This window comes from Palaemon carinicauda, unplaced genomic scaffold, assembly GCF_036898095.1.
Source record: "Palaemon carinicauda isolate YSFRI2023 unplaced genomic scaffold, ASM3689809v2 scaffold126, whole genome shotgun sequence".
Lineage (NCBI taxonomy): Eukaryota > Metazoa > Arthropoda > Malacostraca > Decapoda > Palaemonidae > Palaemon > Palaemon carinicauda.
In genome coordinates, this window is record NW_027168771.1 from 63,534 (window position 1) to 89,224 (window position 25,691).

At 36.5% G+C, this 25,691-nt stretch overlaps 1 long non-coding RNA gene across 3 annotated transcripts in view; it reads right to left on the reverse strand.

Moving 5' to 3' along the window:
• Positions 1–10,292: 10,292 nt before the first annotated feature.
• The window catches only part of LOC137635451 (uncharacterized), a 137,536-nt gene continuing 122,137 nt past the window's right edge, over positions 10,293–25,691 (reverse strand). For 2 of the 3 annotated variants that reach the window (XR_011042678.1, XR_011042680.1), the window contains one exon: positions 10,652–11,459. This is a non-coding gene — a long non-coding RNA (uncharacterized lncRNA). Of the gene's footprint in view, positions 11,460–25,691 lie in introns of all 3 variants that reach the window. The other variant, XR_011042679.1, reaches the window with a different exon arrangement.

Genomic DNA, 25,691 nt, shown 5'->3' on the forward strand with positions numbered 1-25,691 from the left:
CTTAAGGGTGGCCTCCCTCATGAACGAGAGAGATCACCAGACTGATCCTGCAGCTGCTCAGCCCTTTGAGCAAAGCTGCAGGTGCGACCGCGCAGCCCCAAGAGCATAGCCACCTGAAGGTTCATGCCCCCAGCCTTGCAACCACTCAGCTCCTTGAGCATGGTTACAAGTGCGGTCGCTCAGCACCAAGAGCATAACTGGCTGAGGACCAGGAAAACCCATCCAGGAATATTAAGGTATGAGAAGTTCCCCCTCTGCAGAGGGAAGCTCTCACACCCGGGAAGGGAACCTCCCTCGGAAGGGAAGTTACCTACCCCTGGAGGCAAACCTCCTTAGCGTTCTAAGATGAACCGAAGAGCTGACAGTTGTCACGGGAGGACTTCTAAGAGAAGGGATAACGCCCATGACGATGTCCTAAAGAGACGGCAGCGACAGCAGACTCCCCAGGCACAAACAGAACAGCTCTACTTCGTTGGCACACTTTAGTCAAACCAAGAAAAAAAAACTGCATAGTTAACTGGGAAAATAAAGTTAAATAATTATTTAACAGAAATTCCCCCGGGAGGAACTCCGAAGAGTAACCCGAGGGAAAAGCAAAACAAAAGAATTAAAAATTAAGTATGCGCCCTCCTCCCCCAATGACATTCACGGGAGAAGGGGGAGGAGGAGAACTGTAACAAAAACAGAATTATAACAGAATATTAATTATGTAATTCATCTAAGAATGATCACAAATAGTATGAACCACTGACCCCCAAAGGGAAGTGTTCTCCACAGAGAAGCTGAAAAGTTTACAAAAAAAAAAAAAAAATACCATTAGATTTCATTAAAAATAATTGAGACAAATAAACGGAATAGCAACCCAACTCGCAATGGGAAAGGAGCTTCCGTAATAGTACGTAGTAGTAGTAGTAGTAAGGGGTGAACGACCTCGAGTAGAGAGAGAGAGACCGTAGGCAATAAAAACCCCACATTCCCTTCGCTGAGAATCCAAGTTCCCCGTAGGAAAGGAGGAACAGCGAAGACAATAGATGAATGAAGAAAGTCCAGCGATGACGATCCCCACGGCGGCCGAGTTAATGGAAAAGCCGAAGGAAAAACCGATGGACCAAGAGGGAGAGGCCGTACCCCACAACGGAACCGAGGTGGCCTAGCACTAAGCCGGTGACGCTGTCGTACACTACACACACAGCACAAACACTGAAACGAAAACTTACATTTCTATACACAAATATATACATAAACATAAAGAATGTTTATATATATATCGCAAGTATAAGAAAAAGTAAGTAAAAAGACAAAAAGCATTAATGGCTGTCAAAGAGGCGAGGATGAAAGCGGACACGTCCGATGACCACCCGAGCCAAAGTAAAAGTGGGCTTACCACACAGGTGTGTGTGAGGGGGGAGGGTAGCTAACTATCCTCCCTACCTCCCCCCCCCTCACTAGCGGTGGGGTAGTAAACCCTCGTTAAAATTCTAATGGCTCGTCCTTTCAGCTACGCCGAAAGTAATACCCACTTTAAATAGCGTGGTTTGTATTCCAGTTACGGAACAAAAAAGTAATCATTAACAACAAAGGAATATTGTACTGTACAGTACTGTCATTACTAATAATACGAGAGCACCATTAAGAACATTGTACTAAACAGCATCTTCTCAGTACAAACATAGCATATAAAATATAATAACTATAATAAAACCCTATGATCTTATATACTTTGATAATTTCTCCACTTTCCTGAATCTTGTGTCGTATTTTCCTTTGGATAATTGCCATGTCTATTAGAGGAATTTTATCATATAGACTAGACTGGTTAATTGCATTAGAAAAATTAAAATATTTTATTTTGGTTATTCATTACTTCTCTCGTAGTGTATTTCCTTATTTCCTTTCTCACTGGACTATTTTTTCCTGCTGAAGCACTTGGACTTATAGCATTCTGCCTTTCCAACAAGGGTAGTAGCTTAGCAAGTAATGATAATAATAATAATAATAATAACGATAATAATAACGATAATAATAATGTTAGGAGTGGATACCAGGGTGTATGTATCATAGCGGCCACCTGTGTGTATTATTATGGTTAACTTAGAATACGGCAGTGTAAGGGGTGGACGCCCCCCCTGTTAGGTAAGTAGGTAAGGACACGGCATGTAGGTTAGGTTAAAAAGTTTAGGGTAGTTGATGTCCCATTTTAATCCACGCGGGAGGAACTGGCCGCTGATAAGCAAAGACTCCGAGTTTGGGATCGAGGTTAAGGTTGGTATGTGGGGGTGGTCAGGAACAAGGTCTCCGACTAAGTTAAGTTCGGTTAATAGGTTGTGTTGCTTTCAATTGAGACTGTGTTTTATAAGACTGCTATTATGTTAAATGTTTTCTATTAATGTATCATGGAAAGGAATATAAAAAAAGCTAGGATGAAGTTGTATGATTTGAGCTTCTCTGTCTAAATTGGTTTATTTTTACTTTCCTTCAGATACTTGAATGTAAGATGAATGTGAATAATCATTATTTATAGTGTAGATAATCTTTCTTGATATACTGTACAGCATTTAGAAACTACACACAATTGGAATTTAATTGTAACCCGTGGGAGATTCCCTGAAATATTAAGCACAAAGTAAATTTCAATAATCGACTTGTAGAAAATTCAGAGGTTAAACTCCTGAGATGCTGATAAAGTTTAGAAAACAATAAGCTTTAAAATCTGTCAATGTTTGGTATTATTTTCCATTCAGCAGTATTGTACAAAATTGCATTCTACCAGTATCTGGGCATATCATGTGGTCCTGACTTATTCATTTACAGTAACATACTGTACAAAACATAGTAACAGGATTCGTCGTTAATGGGGAAGTTCGGGTGGCAGTTCAAAGTTCGATGATCAGGATGTATAGTAGAGTAGTATTCTTGGTGCTGCCACAAAGATTTGAGCTTACAGTAGACTGACGTAAGTGAATTAATTTTCTACAAGTCGATTATTGAAATTTACGTTATGCTGAATATTTCAGGGAATCTCCCATGGGTTACAATTAAATTCAAATTGTGTCTATTTTCTAAATGCTGTACAGTCAATAAAGAAAGATTATCTACACTATAGATAAATAATGATTATTCACATTTATCTTACATTCAAGTATCTGAAGGAAAGAAAAAATAAACCAATTTAGACAGCGAAACTCAAATCATACAACTTCATCCTAGCTTTTCAAATACTCCTTTATTATTATTATTATTACTTGCTAAGCTACAACCCTTTTTGGAAAGCAGGATGCTCTAAGCCTAGGGCTCCATTAGGAAAATAGCTCAGTGAGGAAAAACAAAGAAATATAAAATATTTTAAGAAAAGCAACAAGACTAAAATACAGTAATAGAAATCAATTTACATGATGGCAGTCTTATAAAACACAGAGTCTCAATTGAAAGCAACACAACCTATTAACCGAACTTTACTTAGTCAGAGACCTTGTTCCCGACCACACCCACATACCAACCTCAACCTCGATCACAAAATCGGAGCCTTTGCACATCAGCGGCCAGTTCCCCCCCTGTGGATTAAAAATCGACAAGCCGTGTCCTTACCTACTTACCTAAAAGGGGGGCTAACGCCCCCTGCGACCACCCCTTACACTGCCGTATTCTATGTTAATCATAATAATACATACAGGTGGCCGCTATGATACATATACCCTGGTATCCACTCCTAACATTATTATTATCATTACTATTATTATGGTTATTATTATTATTATTATTACTTGCTAAGCTACTACCCTTGTTGGAAAGGCAGGATGCTACAAGCCCAAGGGGCTCCAAGAGGAATAATAGCCCAGTGAGGAAAGAAAACAAGTTAATACACTAGGAAAGAAGTAATGAATAATCAAAAAGAAAATATTTCAATTTACGAACCCAATTTATCTTATGTAATGAACCCAGTTTAGTCTATATGATATAATTCCTCTATCATGCAGGAGAAAATGTGGAAACTAGAAATGACCTAACTCCATCATCAGATATTTCCTGGAGCCTCTAATCGATTATAGGGTTTTTATTATAGTTAAAAACAAGGCGGTAACCTATTGTCCTGCTACAGAACATACCTTATTTATACAGTAATCCTAAAGAACACCAAAAGAAGGCCAATTTGCCAAACCGCGAACACACTCTTCACTACAAAACTTCCTCGTTGCTCTCTGTAAACAACACTGATTGTGGGGCGTGGGCACACTACTAGAAGCGTAATATTTGCAATCTGTAAAAAAAAATTTCATTAATCATTAGTTACCTCCTACACAGACAGCTTTCACAGCTTACATACTTTCGAAATATACCACAATTTACTTTGCTTCCATCTTATCAATTCCAATTATAATATATAATTACCTACAAGGAAAAAAAATCACTTTAAGAAAAGCACTTTTAAAAAAGCTTGACTATTCCAATAACTGTATTTCTATGTACGAAATTTTGTAAGAAATAAAATATTAGGTATTATCATATACTAAATATGATGTGTATGTATATATGTGTGTTATTGGGAAAGCAAATATCAAGTCAGACCACTAAACAGTCAACTTGCATTCAAGCAAGAGCCATTTTGTTCTCTTCAGTTATTTATTTCCTTTCCTCACTGGGCTATTTTTCCCTATTGGAGCCCCTGGGCTTATAGCATCTTGCTTTTCCAATTAGGGTTGTAGCTTGGACAGTAATAATAATAATAATCAACAGATAAAATGGTTATATTATCTATAAAATCCAGCTTTCAATTTGTCACATGATAATTGAGTCGTATTATGCGGTTGGAGACATTCATTCTATGTATCAGAAACCATATTTTTTCATACAAACTACACATAATTATGTATGTTTGGAGTCTTAAATAATACTTGCAATATCGTACTTCTCAATGGGGATGCTTAAGAGAAATTAACGAAATTCAAAAGTTAGCCATTGGCCAATTCTAGCCCTCTGAAGAGACAGTATTTTAACACTCAGGAACCCAAGATCAGAAACATATAATTACAGATATTACAGATAGTTGCAAAGCTTCTAAGCTTATTCTTATCATTGTTATTAAGTTTATATTACCTGTGCCTTAAATAAATTAATATAGTAATGAGATTCACAATCTTTACTTTTATTTCCTTCTACCTTGAAATTAGACTTCTTAAATTCTTCTTTCATACAGAGTAAACGTCACGTGGTTTCTTCTAGGCAATGTATTCCAGACCACAATATCTCTCTCTCTCTTTCTCTCTCTCTCTCTCTCTCTCTCTCTCTCTCTCTCTCTCTCTCTCTCTCTCTCTCTCTCTCTCTCTCTCTCATGTAAACCAGTTTCTAACTATATAACAAGGCACCACACATATTACATAGGCCTACAACTTCTCCACATTTTCATAAACCTTGGATCAGGGTATATAGGCCTATCCGTTAGCAGAGACGCACTATATATATATTATCTAAGTAGGCCAATGAATGGGGGAAACAGCACTTCCCGTAATAAAACTATTATAATAAAGATATTTTACTTGCAAGTAACTATACCTTTGCATCAGCAACCAAGGTAAGTCAACACTCCAAAATTAAACCATTGTTCTCTAGTCTTGGGTAATGCCATAGCCTTTGTACCATGGTCTTCCACTGTCTTGGGATAGTGTTCTCTTGCTTGAGGGTACACTCGGGCACACTGTTCCATCTCATTTCCCTTCGTCTTGTTTTGTTAAAGTTTTCATAGTTTATCTAGGAAATATTTATTCAAATGTTAGGCCTACATTTCTTAAAATATTTCATTTTCCCTGTTTCCTTTCCTCACAGGGCTATTTTCTCAGTTGGGGCCACTGGGCTTATAGCATCTTGGTTTTCCAATTAGGGTTGTAGCTTAGCAGGTAATAATAATAATAATAATAATAATAATAAAATGCTTCTGGCTGGGATGGACTTGAACCTATAATACGCCTCTAAGAGTTCCAGTCCTTTCCAGCTAGATGCATTGATCATAAATGAATTTCCAGAGGTTTTACATTTTCAAAGGTAGAATTCGATATCAATTGCCATTGTAGTTGCTAATTACATCAACTTGAGTCAAGGTTGTGTGCTAAACTGTACAAAGCAAAAGCGTAGCACATCCAAAAGCAAGAAAAAAATCTATATATATGTTACAAAGGGAAGCCTCTGTACCATTGAAATCTATTTCAAGATATTCAAATACAAAATGAGATTACATAAAGCATTTCAACCGATATATTAAATCCAATTTGGTGCTTCTAAAATTAAATATATATGAATATTACTTCGATTGTGGGTCTATTCAACTTCAATTTAGTGCTTCTCAAAATTAAATATATATGAATATTACTTCGATTGTGGGTCTATTCAACTTCAATTTAGTGCTTCTCAAAATTAAATACATATGAATATTACTTCGATTGTGGGTCTATTCAACTTCAATTTAGTGCTTCTCAAAATTAAATACATATGAATATTACTTCGATTGTGGGTCTAATTCAACTTCAATTTAGTGCTTCTCAAAATTAAATACATATGAATATTACTTCGATTGTGGGTCTATTCAACTTCAATTTAGTGCTTCTCAAAATTAAATACATATGAATATTACTTCGATTGTGGGTCTATTCAACTTCAATTTAGTGCTTCTCAAAATTAAATACATATGAATATTACTTCGATTGTGGGTCTATTCAACTTCAATTTAGTGCTTCTCAAAATTAAATACATATGAATATTACTTCGATTGTGGGTCTATTCAACTTCAATTTAGTGCTTCTCAAAATTAAATACATATGAATATTACTTCGATTGTGGGTCTATTCAACTTCAATTTAGTGCTTCTCAAAATTAAATACATATGAATATTACTTCGATTGTGGGTCTAATTCAACTTCAATTTAGTGCTTCTCAAAATTAAATACATATGAATATTACTTCGATTGTGGGTCTAATTCAACTTCAATTTAGTGCTTCTCAAAATTAAATACATATGAATATTACTTCGATTGTGGGTCTAATTCAACTTCAATTTAGTGCTTCTCAAAATTAAATACATATGAATATTACTTCGATTGTGGGTCTAATTCAACTTCAATTTAGTGCTTCTCAAAATTAAATACATATGAATATTACTTCGATTGTGGGTCTAATTCAACTTCAATTTAGTGCTTCTCAAAATTAAATACATATGAATATTACTTCGATTGTGGGTCTAATTCAACTTCAATTTAGTGCTTCTCAAAATTAAATACATATGAATATTACTTCGATTGTGGGTCTATTCAACTTCAATTTAGTGCTTCTCAAAATTAAATACATATGAATATTACTTCGATTGTGGGTCTATTCAACTTCAATTTAGTGCTTCTCAAAATTAAATACATATGAATATTACTTCGATTGTGGGTCTATTCAACTTCAATTTAGTGCTTCTCAAAATTAAATATATATGAATATTACTTCGATTGTGGGTCTAATTCAACTTCAATTTAGTGCTTCTCAAAATTAAATACGTATGAATATACTTCGATTGTGGGTCTAATTCAACTTCAATTTAGTGCTTCTCAAAATTAAATACATATGAATATTACTTCGATTGTGGGTCTATTCAACTTCAATTTAGTGCTTCTCAAAATTAAATACATATGAATATTACTTCGATTGTGGGTCTATTCAACTTCAATTTAGTGCTTCTCAAAATTAAATACATATGAATATTACTTCGATTGTGGGTCTATTCAACTTCAATTTAGTGCTTCTCAAAATTAAATATATATGAATATTACTTCGATTGTGGGTCTATTCAACTTCAATTTAGTGCTTCTCAAAATTAAACACATATGAATATTACTTCGATTGTGGGTCTATTCAACTTCAATTTAGTGCTTCTCAAAATTAAATACATATGAATATTACTTCGATTGTGGGTCTATTCAACTTCTAGGCAGGCAAGAGAGCCTCTTTAGCTCGTACCAGGGTAAAAACCACGACTCAGATGGTCGAATCTCATATCTTTTTGTGGAGATTTTCGACAGAATAACTATTTAAAGGATACAGGTGTTCCACAAGGGTGGTTATTCCACCGAGTTCAGTTGAGTTTCGACCGTATGAGCTCATAATTTCAATGTTTTTGCTGTTCTTAGAATATTTTATTTTTCCTTGTTTCCTTTCCTCACTGGGCTATTTTCCCTGTTGGAGCCCCTGGGCTTATAGCATTCTGCTTTTCCAACTAGGGTTGTAGCTTAGCATTTAATAATAATAATAGCCACCATAACAATTTTAGCACCTTCTTGCCTTCTGAGCCACGTGTTTTTTAATTTTTTTTTTTTTTTTTTTTTTTTAAGTTTAAGGAAAAATGTTCTTAAACGAAATATGGTCTTCAATATATCCGAGACTAATTACAAATAAACAATGACAAATACATTAGTTATAATACATGACGATTACTGTAAAACATTTCTTAAAAGTTGAGTACTTGAACCAACCCAGAAGACTGGACACACACACACACTCTCTCTCTCTCTCTCTCTCTCTCTCTCTCTCTCTCTCTCTCTCTCTCTCTCTCTCTCTCTCTCTCTCTCTCTCTCTCATATTTGAATCAGCTATTCGATATACGTTCGTATGATTGCAATAAGATTAATTTTATATAAATTACCAACCACATGAATATAAAGCCTTATTTCATAGTTCAAAGTTGGAGAAAATGTTTTTAGGTTGAACAGGCTGACATTAAGTCTTTTTATAGCTATAGGCCTACACGAATTGTTTATTTTAATGTTGTTAGTGTTTGTTTTAAAATATTTATTTTTAATTTTTCATTACTTCTTACATCGTTTATTCATTTCCCTGTTTCCTTTCCTCACTGGGTTATTTTCCCCTGTTGGAGCCCTTGGTCTTATAGCTTCTTGCTTTTCCAACTAAGGCTGTAGCTTGCTTGGCAAGTAATGATAATAACACCCCTCTACCGAAAAAAAACCCCAAGGAAAAGTGATTTTTTTCTGAAGACATAAGAAAATGAGAAATAATCTCATAGTCACCCCTAAACTGGTTTTCTTTGATGAAACTAACAATAGAAAACGACTTCGACCAATTTTTGAGGTAGACTAAAAATATTACACAATTACTAATGATATTTCTTATTTTTACTATGAACATTTGGCACTTCGCCCAACATGCAATGATATATGTTATACAGGTAGGGTTGCATTGACGACCATGGGGGCGTTATGGAGGCTGGAGATGAATTCTACACGTATCACGGCATTCTGTTAGGTTAGGCCAGAGGAAGACTTGGGGTGTATGTATGATAGCGGCCACCTGTGTGTATTATTATGTCTAACTTGGAATACAGCAGTGTAAGGAGGGTCGCAGGGGGCATTAGGCCCCCGTTAGGTAAGGACAGGGCTTGTAGGTTAGGTTAGGGGGAAAGTTTAGGTTAGTTGATGTCCATTTTTAATGAAAATGTGAGGAACTGGCCACTGATGTACAAAGGCTCCGAAGACTTTTAGCAAAGAAAAAAAAAATAAAAAATTGGCAAAAATCAGCTCTACAAAGTGGAGCCTAGCCTTAAGCCACATTAGACACAATGTGATATGTGCAAGTCTAAGAACTGGTGGCCTTTATGGTATGATGAGAAGCAACCCAACACGTTCACTTCCTTAGAATAACAGAGAGAGAGAGAGAGAGAGAGAGAGAGAGAGAGAGAGAGAGAGAGAGAGAGAGAGAGAGAGAGAGAGAATTCCTACACCATAGTATACCCCATATTTTAAGAATCACGAGAGAGAGAGAGAGAGAGAGAGAGAGAGAGAGGAGAGAGAGAGAGAGAGAGAGAGAGAGAGAGAGAGAGAGAGAGAGAGAGAGAGAGAGAGAGAGAGAGAGAGAGAGAGTGTCCTATACCTCAGCATACATCAAATATTTTGAGAATCGAGAGAGAGAGAGAGAGAGAGAGAGAGAGAGAGAGAGAGAGAGAGAGAGAGAGAGAGAGAGAGAGAGATTCCTATATCTCAGCATACATCAAATATTTTGAGAATCACGAGAGAGAGAGAGAGAGAGAGAGAGAGAGAGAGAGAGAGAGAGAGAGAGAGAGAGAGAGAGAGAGAGAGAGAGAGAGATCCTCTAACCACCATAATACCTTAATCATGAAAACAATTGAATGCAAAATTTCTCAGTATCTTTCAACAAATAATTGTCCTTATCATTTACTTCCTGAATATAATCAACTTAGATAAACTTAATTTTTGGCCAATAATTGCAACCATTATCAAATATTTTATTTTGGTAAGACTTCCTTCCTTTATAAATAGTCAATTTTGTTTGGTCACAGGTCTGTGCATCTTCTGTTATCATATCCCATTGAACATTCTTAACCAATTGAGGAGATCTCCATCTAACTACGTCATGAGTGTTATCAAGAAATTCTACATTAATCATATGTGATTTTCCATTTCCTCAAGAGGCTGTCGAAACTCCAAGATTAATCACTATGTTCAATACTGTAGTTATTATCCGATTTACCAACTCACTAAATGATTTTGTCAGGATTTTTCAGCCTTATCTGTTCCAGAGAGTCAAATCTTGATAATGTTTATAAGTATAATTCATACCCTAATTTCCTCCCTAAATAAATAAATAAAACACATTTAAAACAAATTGTTTTATTCCCATACTGTATCCAACGAATGTCTCAATTAACGTTAAAAGTGGATGAATGTAGGCGTTTTTCTTTCTGCATTCTGGAATATGATACATTCCTAAGACATCAGGACTAAGAGAAGGAACTAGTAATAGTTTTGTAACAAAATGAAAAACTGTTTTCAATGTCTACATGTATCAAAGATTCTACTATCTTGGATTCTATATTTAAATATATCTTTTCCTCTTCACAAAACTCATTAACTTGAACCAAGAGTGATGGAGTACCTGCAAGTACGATATATTTTCCCATGGCGGACAGGCGCCAAGTGAGTGTGCTGGTTGCAGAGAGCAACTGTGATAAATCACATGCCTCCACCACCGTGTATCTCTTGTCCCACCTCGACATCCAATATGGCGTAGTAATTTTCAAGGACCTCCGTGACCCTCACCATGCCCTTGCAGCGCCGCTCAGCGCAGTCCACCCCAAAGGCCGCATGCCTCGTCATTCCCCGTGGGCTCGGCCCTGCCCTGTAAGAAGCCAGGCAGGCCATGGCGGCACAGCAACAAATGATCCACGTCCTCCGCGACCAGCTTACGACACATGCTACCCCTGCACCTCGTGTCCCTGCGTCCGCAGCCCAGGAGAAGTGTGAAATTGAGCTGAAGCCCGCCGCATTCAGGTCCTGGAGAAGGTCGATGGAATGCTGAATCGAATTGTGCAGATTACCACCCCACGAGGTCGTCCACCACATGAGGCTATACTGCACGCCCCCTCTGCAACGAGCGCTGGACGCCAGATTCACTTCACAGGAATGCTAAATGTTTAAAATGATGGATTGGAATAGAGAATGGAGAGAAGTTGGTACTGTGTTGGACTGTGGAATGGTTAGGGAAGAGGTCCAAAGCACAGTTAAATGGAGAGGGCTGGTGAAAAGCTAACCATCTGAATAAGGGAAACATATATGCTAAAAACATGTATATTATCCTGAACGTTACCACGTCAAGGAAATGTGAGTTTAAAGAAACAAGTCCAGTAGGTGAAGATGGGGACTTTTAAATGACCAGGCTAAGTGAGGAAGAGGCATATGTTACATAGAAGAAGTAAGTAGGCATCTTTTGAGTACAAGGGAGAAGATGAAGAGGAGACCAGGCTAAGGAGATTAACATAAAAGCTGTGGTGAGCATCAAGTATTTTGAATGCAATGAGAGATAGGAATGAATCAAATAAATTGGAAGAAAGTACCTTATATTCATTATAGGTGACCTAAATGGCCACATTGAATGTCATCATGTAAATATCAAAGAGCATCACCAAGGACACAGCAGTAGAAAAATGAACAAAGAAATGCAATGGTCTTTTCTACGGCAATTAACAACACATACTGTTGTGAAGGTGCCGTCTAACAGAAGTGATAAATTTCAAGACAAAAAAGGGCATAAGTGTTAGTATGCAATACAGCTTATTGTTGTTAGGCTTTAAGAGCAGACTAGTTAAGAAGTGGGAAAGATAACATGGCTAAAGATACAGTGGTGGAGGTTATATGATCAAAAAGTACAGAAATTTTCGATATGAGAGTTGTTCTACACTAAGGATTAGCTTTTGGTCCCTACATCTTTGACTTTGTGATTAATGTCATCACATCAGATATAATGGAAGCTGAAAGGAATGTTTACCTTTTCCAAAAACTCACAGTAGTCAGGAAGGCAGGAGTATAAGGGTAACATTGAGTAAAAAATATGAGTTACAAGTAGTAACAGAGTATGAATATTACAAAGCTGACTAAGTTGAGTGGGTGCACACACTATTGGAAAAGACTTGGGATTTAGAGGAAATACCAAGTGAATAGGAAGAGAATTGGATGATTAAATTGTATGAACAAAAAACAACTGTGGGAACTACAAAGGATTAAAGCTTTTGGAAACTGTATTTAAGATACCAGAAAAAGCAGATAAAAAGTATAAGAAAAAGTAATCATTCAAGGGGAAGATGGTACAGTAATATAACAGAACAACGAGTTTAAACTACATTGGATCAATATTAACAAATGGAGGATAATACTGAGAAAGCAGTGAGTCACAGAGAAAGAAGCATGGTGAATATGGAGAGAACTAACTAAGTTGTTTTTAGAAAGGAAAATGTCTTTAAGACTCAAACTGAAGATCTACAAGACAATCATCAGGCTTTATTATCACGTTGATAACATTTTCTTCCTACCTCTTAATACTCTTTCCTCCATTTCCTTGCTAAGGAAGAAACTTGGGCACTGAGGAGAAGAGAAGAGGGACTGTTGAAAGAAATCGAGATGAGGATGGAGAGATGGATTATTAGAATATCACTACTGGAAAGAAAGGAGTGTTAAGATATAAGAATGTGTGTTATATGTAACATAAAAAATAAGGCTAGGAAATCTCTTTTGAGATACTAAGACCATGTAATAAGAAAAGAGGTGGTGGAACCTGTAAACAAAGCCAAAAACATTAAAATAACAGGGAGGAGGAGTGTGGGGCATCTGTATATTAGATGGATGGATGTGGTGAGAAGAGATGCGAGTGGGGTGGGACCCTGCCGTACAAAGTGACTAACAAGATCAAAAGAAGAATCGGGTAGAGAGTATGACAATAACAATGAATCCAATAAAGGAAATGGTTTGACTAAATATGCTGAAATTGAAAGGCAAATATAGAATAAAAAGGGAAGCTATGAGGTGTGCTTTATATGACAATAAACTGGAAAAAAGAAAGTTTATACAACATTGTAGAGTGCTGTATTTGAATACGATGACTTTGAGAGGAAACATTGAAAACATTCTGCTGTAGAAACCAGAATAAAGTTGAGTCCCAACACTTTGCACTTACTCAATCAGTTAATCCAGAAACTATTGCTATGGAGGGACCATCAAGATATCAAGAACTTAAAAAAGAAAAGAAGACAATTTAGGAGGGATCTCAACACAACAAACAAAAGTGGAATTATTCAAAAAAGCAATATGGTTAGAGATCTAAAAGTTGAAGATAAAAAAAGTATATAAAGGATGAAGAAAAAGAAAGGCATTGGAACAATAAGGGGAGTTGTTTTTAAACCATCTGAATAAGGAAACTACCTTGATAAAGAAACTGGCAGAATGTAATACAACATTTCAGGAAGCTAAAAAGGCTCCCAAAACTAATTATTTACTAAAAGTAAGTCATAAAAAAGCTGATTGAGACCAGAACCAGAAATTTATAGACAGCATAAAAGAAGGGGAGATACAGTAAATTATGAATGAATAAAACAAATATTAATGCTCGAGTTAACTGCAGCAGCAGTTTGAGAAATGGCCGAGGATATTTTGAAAAACTGGCATCTATCTATTTATTCACTTCCAAAAGGTATTAAAAACAGTCTTTATGGTGTAACTACAGTACTCTACTGCAAAAGAACAGTACCTTAAAGGAAGGAAAAGCAGACTGTGAAACATAATTGTAAGACTTTGTATGGCATGTAACAGTACCTAGATATGATTGATTGATTGAAAGTTTTCTGGCATCCTGATATTACCTAGATATGAAGACAAGAGGTTGGTCAGGGCAACACATCGAGCTAGTGAAGTTTCTGCATTATAACACAAGAGCTAGATTGAAAGAGTATCAGATAAATTTGAAATAAGTGTTCAAGTCTGTACAAGTTCAGTCCTGAGCTGCTCAACAGTGCGATAAACTTAGCTACATAAGAGTATAGATATGAAGATACCTTTGAGCTACTATACACTGTATAAACTACTTAGTGTTAGCAGGTTGGCAGTATCTTCTTATAGAAAAGGTTTTAAAACTGGAACCCTGGATTAGAGAGACTAATTAAAACCTGTTAGTGCCTAGGAGAGGAAGAAAAGACTGGGAGGCTTTGTATATCAGCGGCCATTTCCTCTCTCGTGCATAGAAAATGGGAGAATTTTCTTCACATTTTTTAGTCGTTTATAAAGGTGGGTTTACACGGTCGAACGCTTCGTCGACAAGTGTTTGGAGTGATGTTCGAACGTGTGAATGGTGTATTTGGTTGTACACGTTAGTCAAACGGTTCAAGGAAAGCCTGTTCTCGCCTGACTTTTGTGGGCAGGGCTTTATTTTCCACAAACCTTATGCATTTGTGGCTCTGACCACCTCTACGAGCCATTTGACAAGCAGGTGCAACAATGGGGTTCGACAAACTGTTCGACCGTGTAAACCCCACTTGAGGCATGACTGTATAAAGATTGGGAGCCTTTGTATGTCAGCGGCCAGTTCCTCCTGTGTGGATTAAAAATGGACATCGACTAACCTAAATTTTCCCCCCTAACCTAACCTACAAGCTGTGTCCTTACCTACTTACCTAACAGGGGGCACCCTTACGCTGCCGTATTCTAAGTTAGTTGTAATAATACATACAGGTGGCCGCTATCATACATACACCCCAAAGACTGCAAGTACAGTGTGGAAATTGACTACTGTATATGTATGCTGTAGGAAAGTAGTATGGATGAACTATGAATTATGTATAGCATACTGTTTAACAGATAGGGTCACAAGCGATGCCAAAGTTCTCATAAATATGACTTTTTCATTGACGGAAATGTATCAGAAGCCTATGTATGGAAGAGAGCATTCAAGTCTTTGAGATAACACATTTCTGTTACCTTTGAGAAACAATATTCTAATGAGCACGTAATATCCAAAAAGCCTCAAGGAGGAATAGGATGACAGCGTTCTCTGTATATTGATCAGAAGAAAACCAAGAACCTCTGTTAAGGCTATCAGGACTAGTGACAGAAAGACCACAGTCTGAGGGTATACTGGTAGGGAGGGGAGTACTGAAATGAATGAACATGCAGGATCTAACTATGTTAATTGATTTTAATGGTGAAATATAAACCATAAAACCAGGTATTAATGAATTAAGTGTTAAAATTAGATAAACTTTTATGTAAAAGAAACAAGCATGTAGGATTTAGCATCATGGATAGGAATGCTAAATGTTCAAGATGATGGATTGTAATAGAGAATGGAGAAAAGTTGGTACTGTGTTGGACTGTGGAATGGTTAGGGAAGAGGTCCAAGGCCCAGTTAAACGGAGAGGGCTGGTGAAAAGACAACCATCTGAATAAGGGAAACATATATGCTAAAAACATGTATATTATCCTGAACTTTACCACGTCAAGGAAATGTGAGTTTAAAGAAACAAGTCCAGTAGGTGAAGATGGGGACTTTTAAATGACCAGGCTAAGTGAGGAAGAGGCACATGTTACATAGAGGAAGTAAGTAGGCATCTTTTGAGTACAAGAGAGAAGATGAAGAGGAGACCAGGCTAAGGATGTTAACAAAAGCTGTGGTGAGCATTAAGTATTTTGAATGCAATGAGAGATAAGAATGAATCAAATAAATTGGAAGAAAGTACCCCATATTCATTATAGGTGACCTAAATGGCCACATTGAATGTCATCATGCAAATATTAACAAGCATCACAAAGGACACAGCAGTAGAAAAATAAACAAAAAAAAACTAATAGTATATTTGCAATGGTCTTTTCTACGACAATTAACAACACATACTGTGGTGAAGGCACCATCTAAAAGAAGTGATAAATTTCAAGACAAAAAAGGGCAAAAGGGTTAGTATGCAATGCAGCTTATTGTTGTCAGGCTTTAAGAGCAGACTAGTTAAGAAGGGGAAAAGATAACATGGCTAAAGATACAGTGGTGGAGGTTATAAGATCAAAAAGTACAGAAATTTTCAAGATGAGAGTTTGTCTACACTAAGGATTAGCTTTTGGTCCTACATCTTTGACTTTGTGATTAACGTCATCACATCAGATATAATGGAAGCTGAAAGGAATGTTTACCTTTGCCAAAAACTCACAGAAGTCAGGAGTATAAGGGTAACATTGAGTAAAAAATATTGAGTTACAAGTAGTAACAGAGTATGAATATTACAAAGCTGACTAAGTTGAGATTCTTGAAATGGGGTAAGAAAAAGGTATCATGATGAAATATATATATATCAGATATGATGCCAACGATGAACGCTGACCTAAATATACTGGAATCAAAATGCAACCATATAATGAAAAATTAATATACAAACTGTACCTTTGAACAAATATTAAAAACATTTAAAATAGCCTGGTATAGGAACTAGATTAATAGCTAATGATGATGAGCCAGCACTTAGCACCTATTCAAGCAGTTAAAAAAGGGTCTATTGCTATGGAGAGATCATAGAAAAATCAAGAACCTATAAAAGGAAAGCAGACAATTTCAGAGTGATCTTAATACAACAAAGAAATGTATCAATATTCAGGAAAGCAATGTGGCTGACGAGACCTTAAAGCTGTGAGGAATAAAAAGTACAAGAATGATGAAAATGAAAAAAAAATTCTAGACATTGGAACAATTTTACAATCTGAATGAAGAAAGTAACTTCATACTGTATGATAAAGGAGGCGCTAGAGTGTACTACTATATTTCAGGCGACTAAAAGGGATGCCAAAACAAATGATTTACTAAAAGTGGGTCATGTTAAAGCTGACTAAACCAGAACAAGAAATTTGTAGACCCCAGAATAGCAGGATACGGATTATGTTAACTATATAAAAGATGAGGAGATACAGTACCTTATGGGAAAAAAATAAAAGAAATAAGACCGAATTAACTGTGAATACATTAGCGACAGCAGTTAGAGAAATCGCTGAAGAAGTTTAAAAAAAAATTGGCATCTATAAATTCAGCTACTTAAAAGAGGTATTAAGAAAAAGTCCATCATGATGAAGTAACTACACTACTCTATAATGCAAAAATACAGTACTGTACCTTGAAAAAAAAGTTAGAACAGATACTGCAACACAATTGTATAACTTTGAATGGCATGTGACAGAACTTAGGTTGTCAGAGCAAAACATTGAGCTAGTGAAGTTACTGCATCATAACAGAAGATCTAGTGTGAAGACAATGACCAGTGTATCAGAAGAATTTGAGATAAGTGTTCAAGTCTGTATATGTTCAGCCCTGAGCCATTTAACAATGTGATAAACTAAAGCTACACAACAGTACAGAAAGGAAAGTACCTTGGAGCTACTATGTACTGTAAGACAACCTAGTGTTAGCAGGTTGACTGTATCCTCTTATAAAATGGTTTTAAAAGTGGAACCATGGATTGGAGAGATGAATGAAAACCAGTGAGACTAATAACAACTTTCAAGTGCTTAGGAAAGGAAGCAAAACCTACAAATATAGTGGGGAAATAAAATACTGTACATGTATGCTGTGGGAAAGTAATTGGGATGAACTCTTGAACTATATCCAGTATATTATTCATCAGATAGGGTCACAAGCAATGCCAAAATTCACAAAATAAGATATTTTCATTGACAGAAATATGTCAGAGCCTATGTATAGAAGAGAGGGCCAAGTCTTTGAGCTAAGATATTTCTGTAACCTTTGAGGAGGAACAATATTTTAAAGAACACTGGATATCAATAAGCCCTTCAGCAGGAATAGATGCAAGTGTTCACAGTATATTGATCAGAAGAGGAAAACCAAGAACCTTTGCAAAAGGTTATCAGGAACAGTGACCGAAAGGACACAGTCTTGAGTTTTATCCTGACTGTTGTGAGATATATGCAAAAGGTACCGTAGAAGTCATGACTGTGGCTAAAAAACGTAAGAAGAATAAAGAATTAAAAGAGAAAGTAAGGATGAGAATTGGAGATTGGACTGTCGCTAGCCTCACAAGAAATATGTGAATCTTGTTTGATGCCAGGCAGAAGAAAATTTACGATTTTATGTACACAAGACTAAATGGAAGGGGAAACATGCAAGGAAGCTTGCAGATGTATACAATGTTTACTACACAGGGAAGATACAAAGCACTGGGGTAGGAATGATTCTACGTCAAAATTTGCAGGAGAATGTCACAGAGGTCCAGTGTATCAGTGAGAGGATCTTGGGCATAAAGTTGATGAAAGTAGAGAGAGTATGGCGTACCATCTCTGCGTATGCCCCTCAACAAAGGTGCAGTGAAGTAAAATAGTAATCCAAAAGGAAATTAGAAGAATATTTAGAAAAAGTTCTAAGTAGTGTACAATTAGTGCTATCTGCGGACATGAATGCCCATGTAGGTGACAGTCTGATGGTTTTGAAGGACTACATGGACGAAGAGGTTTTGAAAGAAGAAACCACGAAAGTGAAACATTGTTAGAATTAGCAAAATCTATGAATTTGGCAGCATTGATTACACAGTCTGAGAAAAGAAGAACATCAGAATTGCCTGAGATATGGAATGTTATGAGAGAGATTGTGGTGCCACCAGCAGCAGAGGTGTGTAGGAAGACAAAGTAAATGACAAAAGAAAAAATAACTTTGGTTGCGGAATTGACAGGTTCAAACAGCTGCAAGGACAAGAATATAGCTAGAAGAAGGTGCAAAATAGTGAGGTACAGTAGAAGAATAAAAAGGAAAACAGAATGGTAGTGACTGCAAAAGAAGAAGTCAAGAGAGCGAGGTATATGATATGATGGGAACAACAGAGGGAGAAAAGATGAATTACTGAATGACTAAAGTAAGAAGAAAAGATAGGCAGGATGTAGGAGAGGTAGGAATTATTACAGATGAAAAAGGAAATATCTTAGTTAAGGAATGACTAGTTTTCACAACTATTAGACACCGAGAATGAGCATGACAAACTAAAATTATCCCTAATAGTAAACATCAGAAGGTGAAATAGATAATGGCATCATGAGGAAGTAAATAAATCTGCAGGAGGATCAGAATTAACATCAGAAATGACTAAGGCACTGGTATACCTAGATAAAGAGTGGGTGCACACACTATTGGGAAAAGTGACTAGAAAGAGAGTTGGATGATTAAATTGTATGAACAAAAAACAACTGTGGGCACTAAAAAAGATTAAAGCTTTTAGAACCTGTATTTAAGATACCAGAAAAAGCAGTAAAAGGAAGGTTGAGTGTGTTGATAGACATACGCAAGAAGCAGTTTGGGCTTAATAAAAGAAAGAGCACAGTGGATGCTATCTTTATAAGAAGACAAGTCTAAGAGAAGTATCTATGAGGAAACAGCAGTTAAAAGTTTTTTTTGGTAAATCGTGAAAAGATGCATGACAGTGTACCAAAAATGTTAAGTCATTGGGATTTAAGGAGAGAAGTACAAAAAAACCGGTAAAGTTAGTGAAGTTGAAATATGATGAAGCAAGAATCATCGTACAGAAAAAATATGGGAAGACTGAGGCCTTCCCTGTAAAGGATGACCTACATAAGAGATTTGCTCGAAATTAATGTTACTTGTCGTTATAGACACTTTATCATCGAATATTAAGGAACAATGAAGAACTGCGGGAACTGATGTTTTCTGATAATTTAGTTATTATAGCAGACATAAATGAACTGCATGAAAGATTTTTAGCATGAAAAGTAACTCTAGAAAGGAAGATAATGAAGGTGAACATCAGAAAGACAGAGCTAATTAGTAGTTGAGAAGTATAAGAAAAAGTAGACATTCAAGGGGAAGATGGTACAGTGACATAATAGAACAATGAGTTTAAACTACATTGGATCAACATTAACAAGTGGAGGATAATACTGAGAAAGCAACGAGTCACAGAGAGAGAAGCATGGTGAATAAGGAGAGGAGTAATCAAGTTGTTTTAGACATGAAAATGCCTTTACAACAAACTGAAGATCTATAAGACAATCATCAGGATTGTACTATTATATGGGGCAGAAACTTGGGCACTTAGAAGAACAGAAGAGGGACTGTTGGAAAGAATCGAGATGAGGATGGCGAGATGGATTATTAGAATATCACTACTGGAAAGGAAGGAGTGTTAGGATATAAGAATGTGTTGTATATAACATAAAAGATACGGCTAGGGAAGCTCTTTTGAGATACTAAGACCATGTAATAAGGAGAGAGGAGGTGTAACCAATAAACAAAGCTAAGAACATGAAAGTAATGGGGAGGAGGAGTGTGGGGCATCTGCAGGTCAGATGGATGGATGTGGTGAGAAGAGATGCAAGTGGGGTGGGACTCTGCCATACAAAGTGACTAACAAGATCAAAAGAAGAATCAGGTAGAGAGTAAGACAATAACAATAAATGCAATAAAGGAAATGGTTGGACTAAATATGCAGAAATTGAAAGGCAAATATAGAATAAAAAAAGGAAGCTATGAGGTGGGCTTTATATGACAATAAAGTGGAAAAAAAGAAAGTTTATACAACATTGTAGAGTGCTGTATTTGAATACGATGACTTTAAGAGGAAACATTGAAAACATTCTGCTGTAGAAACCAGAATAAAGTTGAGTCCCAACACTTTGCACTTACTCAATCAGTTAATCCAGAAACTATTGCTATGGAGGGACCATCAAGATATCAAGAACTTAAAAAACAAAAGAAGACAATTTAGGAGGGATCTCAACACAACAAACAAAAGTGGAATTATTCAAAAAAGCAGTGGTTAAAGAGATCTAAAAGTTGAAGATAAAAAAGTATATAAAGGATGAAGAAAAAGAAAGACATTGGAACAATAAGGGGAGTTGTTTTTAAACCAACTGAATAAGGAAACTACCTTGATACTGTATGATAAAGAAACTGGCAGAATGTAATACAACATTTCAGGAAGCTAAAAAGGCTCCCAAACCTAATTATTTACTAAAAGTAAGTCATAAAAAAGCTGATTGAGACCAGAACCAGAAATTTATAGACAGCATAAAAGAAGGGGAGATACAGTAAATTATGAATGAATAAAAGAAATATTAATGCTCGAGTTAACTGCAGCAGCAGTTTGAGAAATGGCCGAGGATATTTTGAAAAACTGGCATCTATCTATTTATTTACTTCCAAAAGGTATTAAAAACAGTCTTTATGGTGTAACTACAGTACTCTACTGCAAAAGAACTGTTCCTTAAAGGAAGGAAAAGCAGACTGTGAAGCATAATTGTAAGATTTTGTATTGCATGTAACAGTACCTAGATATGATTGATTGATTGAAAGTTTTCTGGCATCCTGACATTACCTAGATATGAAGACAAGAGGTTGGTCAGGGCAACACATCGAGCTAGTGAAGATTCTGCATTATAACACAAGAGCTAGAGGGAAATCAATGACAAGAGTATCAGATAAATTTGAAATAAGTGTTCAAGTCTGTACAAGTTCAGTCCTGAACTGCTCAACAGTGCAATAAACTTAGCTACATAAGAGTATAGATATGAAGATACCTTTGAGCTACTATACACTGTATAAACTACTTAGTGTTAGCAGGTTGGCAGTATCTTCTTATAGAAAAGGTTTTAAAACTGGAACCCTGGATTAGAGAGACGACTGGAAACTAGCAACTAATTAAAACCTGTTAGTGCCTAGGAGAGGAAGTAAAGACTGGGAGCCTTTGTATATCAGCGGCCATTTCCTCTCTCATGCATAGAAAATGGGAGAATTTTCTTCACATTTTCTAGTCGTTTATAAAGGCGGGTTTACACGGTCGAACGCTTCGTCGACAAGTGTTTGGAGTGATGTTCGAACCTGTGAATGGTGTATTTGGTTGTAGACGTTAGTCAAACGGTTCAAGGAAAGCCTGTTCTCGCCTGACTTTTGTGGGCAGGGCTTTATTGTCCACAAACCTTATGCATTTGTGGCTCTGACCACCTCTTCGAGCCATTTGACAAGCAGGTGCAACACTGGGGTTCGACAAACTGTTCGACCGTGTAAACCCCACTTAAGGCATGACTGTATAAAGATTGGGAGCCTTTGTATGTCAGCGGCCAGTTCCTCCTGTGTGGATTAAAAATGGACATCGACTAACCTAAATTTTCCCCCCTAACCTAAACTACAAGCCGTGTCCTTACCTACTTACCTAACAGGTTGCCCCCTTACGCTGCCGTATTCTAAGTTAGTTGTAATAATACATACAGGTGGCCGCTATCATACATACACCCCAAAGACTGCAAGTACAGTGTGGAAATTGACTACTGTATATGTAAGCTGTGGGAAAGTAGTATGGATGAACTCTGAACTATGTATAATATACTATTTAACAGATAGGGTCACAAGCGATGCCAAAGTTCTCAAAAATATGACTTTTTCATTGACGGAAATGTATCAGAAGCCTATGTATGGAAGAGAGCATTCAAGTCTTTGAGATAACACATTTCTGTTACCTTTGAGAAACAATATTCTAATGAGCACTGAATATTCAAAAAGCCTCAAGGAGGAATAGGATGAAAGCGTTCTCAGTATATTGATCAGAAGAAAACCAAGAACCTCTGTTAAGGCTATCAGGACTGGTGACAGAAAGACCACAGTCGTTGTTGTTGGGGTATTAAAGCCAACACTTGTTGTTGGCACGGGCCTTTCCCTTGGTTGGCCCGTAGGATGACCACAGTCTGAGGGTATACTGATAGGGAGGGGAGTACTGAAATGAATGAATATGCAGGATCTAACTATGTTAATTTATTTTAATGGTAAACTGTAAACCATAAAACCAGGTATTAATGAATCAAGTGTTAAAATTAGATAAACTTTTATGTAAAAGGAACAAGCATGTGAGATTTAGCATTATGGATAGGAATGCTAAATGTTCAAGATGATGGAATAGAGGATGGAGAAAAGTTGGTACTGTGTTGGACTGTGGAATGGTTAGGGAAGAGGTCCAAGGCCCAGTTAAACGGAGAGGGCTGGCGAAAAGCTAACCATCTGAATAAGGGAAACATATATGCTAAAAACATGTATATTATCCTGAACGTTACCACATCAAGGAAATGTGAGTTTAAAGAAACAAGTCCAGTAGGTGAAGATGGGTACTTTTAAATGACCAGGCTAAGTGAGGAAGAGGCACATGTTACATGGAGGAAGTAAGTAGGCATCTTTTGAGTACAAGAGAGAAGATGAAGAGGAGACCAGGCTAAGGAGACTAACATAAAAGCTGTGAGGAGCATTAAGTATTTTGAATGCAATGAGAGATAGGGATGAAATTAGGACATCAAATAAATTGAAAGAAAGTACCTCATTTTCATTATAGGTGACCTAAATGGCCACATTGAATGTCATCATGTAAATATCAACAAGCATCACCAAGGACACAGCAGTAGAAAAATGAACGAAGAAAAACTACCCATAGTATATTTGCAATGGTCTTTTCTACGACAGCTAACAACACATACTGTTGTTTTGAAAGCGCAGTGTAACAGAAGTGATAAATTTCAAGAAAAAAAAGGCAAAAATGTTACTATGCAATGCAGCTTATTGTTGTCAGGCTTTAAGAGCAGACTAGTTAAGACGTGGGAAAGATAACATGGCTAAAGATACAGTGGTGGAGGTTATAAGATCAAGAAGTACAGAAATTTTCAAGATGAGAGTTTGTCTACACTAAGGATTAGCTTTTGGTCCTACATCTTTGACTTTGTGATTAACGTCATCACATCAGATATAATGGAAGCTGAAAGGAATGTTTACCTTTTCCAAAAACTCACAGTAGTCAGGAAGTCAGGAGTATAAGGGTAACATTGAGTAAAAAATATGAGTTACAAGTAGTAACAGAGTATGAATATTACAAAGCTGACTAAGTTGAGTGGGTGCACACACTATTGGAAAAGACTTGGGATGCAGAGGAAATACCAAGTGAATAGGAAGAGAATTGGATGATTAAATTGTATGAACAAAAAACAACTGTGGGAACTACAAAGGATTAAAGCTTTTGGAAACTGTATTTAAGATACCAGAAAAAGCAGTACAAGGAAGGTTGAGTGTGTTGATAGACATACATGACCTACATAAAAGATTTTTAGCATGAAAAGGAACTCTAGAAAGGAAAAGAATGAAGGTGAACATCAGAAAGACAGAGATAATTAGTAGTTGAGAAGTATAATAAAAAGTAGACATTCAAGGGGAAGATGGTACAGTGATATAACAGAACAACGAGTTTAAACTACATTGGATCAATATTAACAAATGGAGGATAATACTGAGAAAGCAGTGAGTCACAGAGAAAGAAGCATGGTGAATATGGAGAGAAGTAATCAAGTTGTTTTAGAAAGGAAAATGTCTTTACGACTCAAACTGAAGATCTAAAAGACAATCATCAGGCTTGTACTATTATATGGGGCAGAAACTTGGGCACTTAGAAGAACAGAAGAGGGACTGTTGGAAAGAACAGAGATGAGGATGGCAAGATTGATTATTAGAATATCACTACTGGAAAGGAAGGTGTGTTAGGATATGAGAATGTGTGTTTTATGTCACATAAATGATAAGGCTAGGGAAGCTCTTTTGAGATATGAAGACCATGTAATAAGAAGAGAGGAGGTGGAACCAATAAACAAAGCTAAGAACATGAAAGTAATGGGGAGGAGGAGTGTGGGGCATCTGCAGATCAGATGGATGGGTGTGGTGAGAAGAGATGCGAGTAGGGTGGGACCCTGCCATACAAAGAAACTAATAAGATCAAAAGAAGAATTGGGTAGAGAGTATGACAATAACAATAAATGCAATAAAGGAAATGGAGAGTCAGTAAGATAAAGATTCAGAAGAAGAACACAGACTAAGTTGTGAACATTTTGGAAAAGATTCAACGAGAAAATCTGTTACAAATTTGGATTCTTGTTAAAGGTGTAAACAGGTTGCCTTTACAATGAAGTAATTACTGATAAAGGATAGGTTTTGTCCCAGGAGGAAGAGATTATTAAACATATTTGTAACTCTTGCAAAAATTAGCCCTACCCAGTAAACTCGGGTAAATGGCAAGGGTCGGTGGTTCGACAGTCATCCAGCTATGAAAAAATATATGACAAAACTATGTACATTAGCCTGATCCACCTAAGAAAATGTCCTAAGGCTGGCTAAAGAAGGAAGTCTACCATTTGTGGATTAAAATACTTGAATGATGGTAGCATTACTGGATAAAGATTGGTGGTGATAAATGTAATGGAGAGGAAAATTTAATATCTTAAGAGGACGAGAGAAGATCGTGAAAATACAAGGCAAAGGACACATCACGTAGTGGATATAAGGTACTAATGTACTCATTGGAGCTG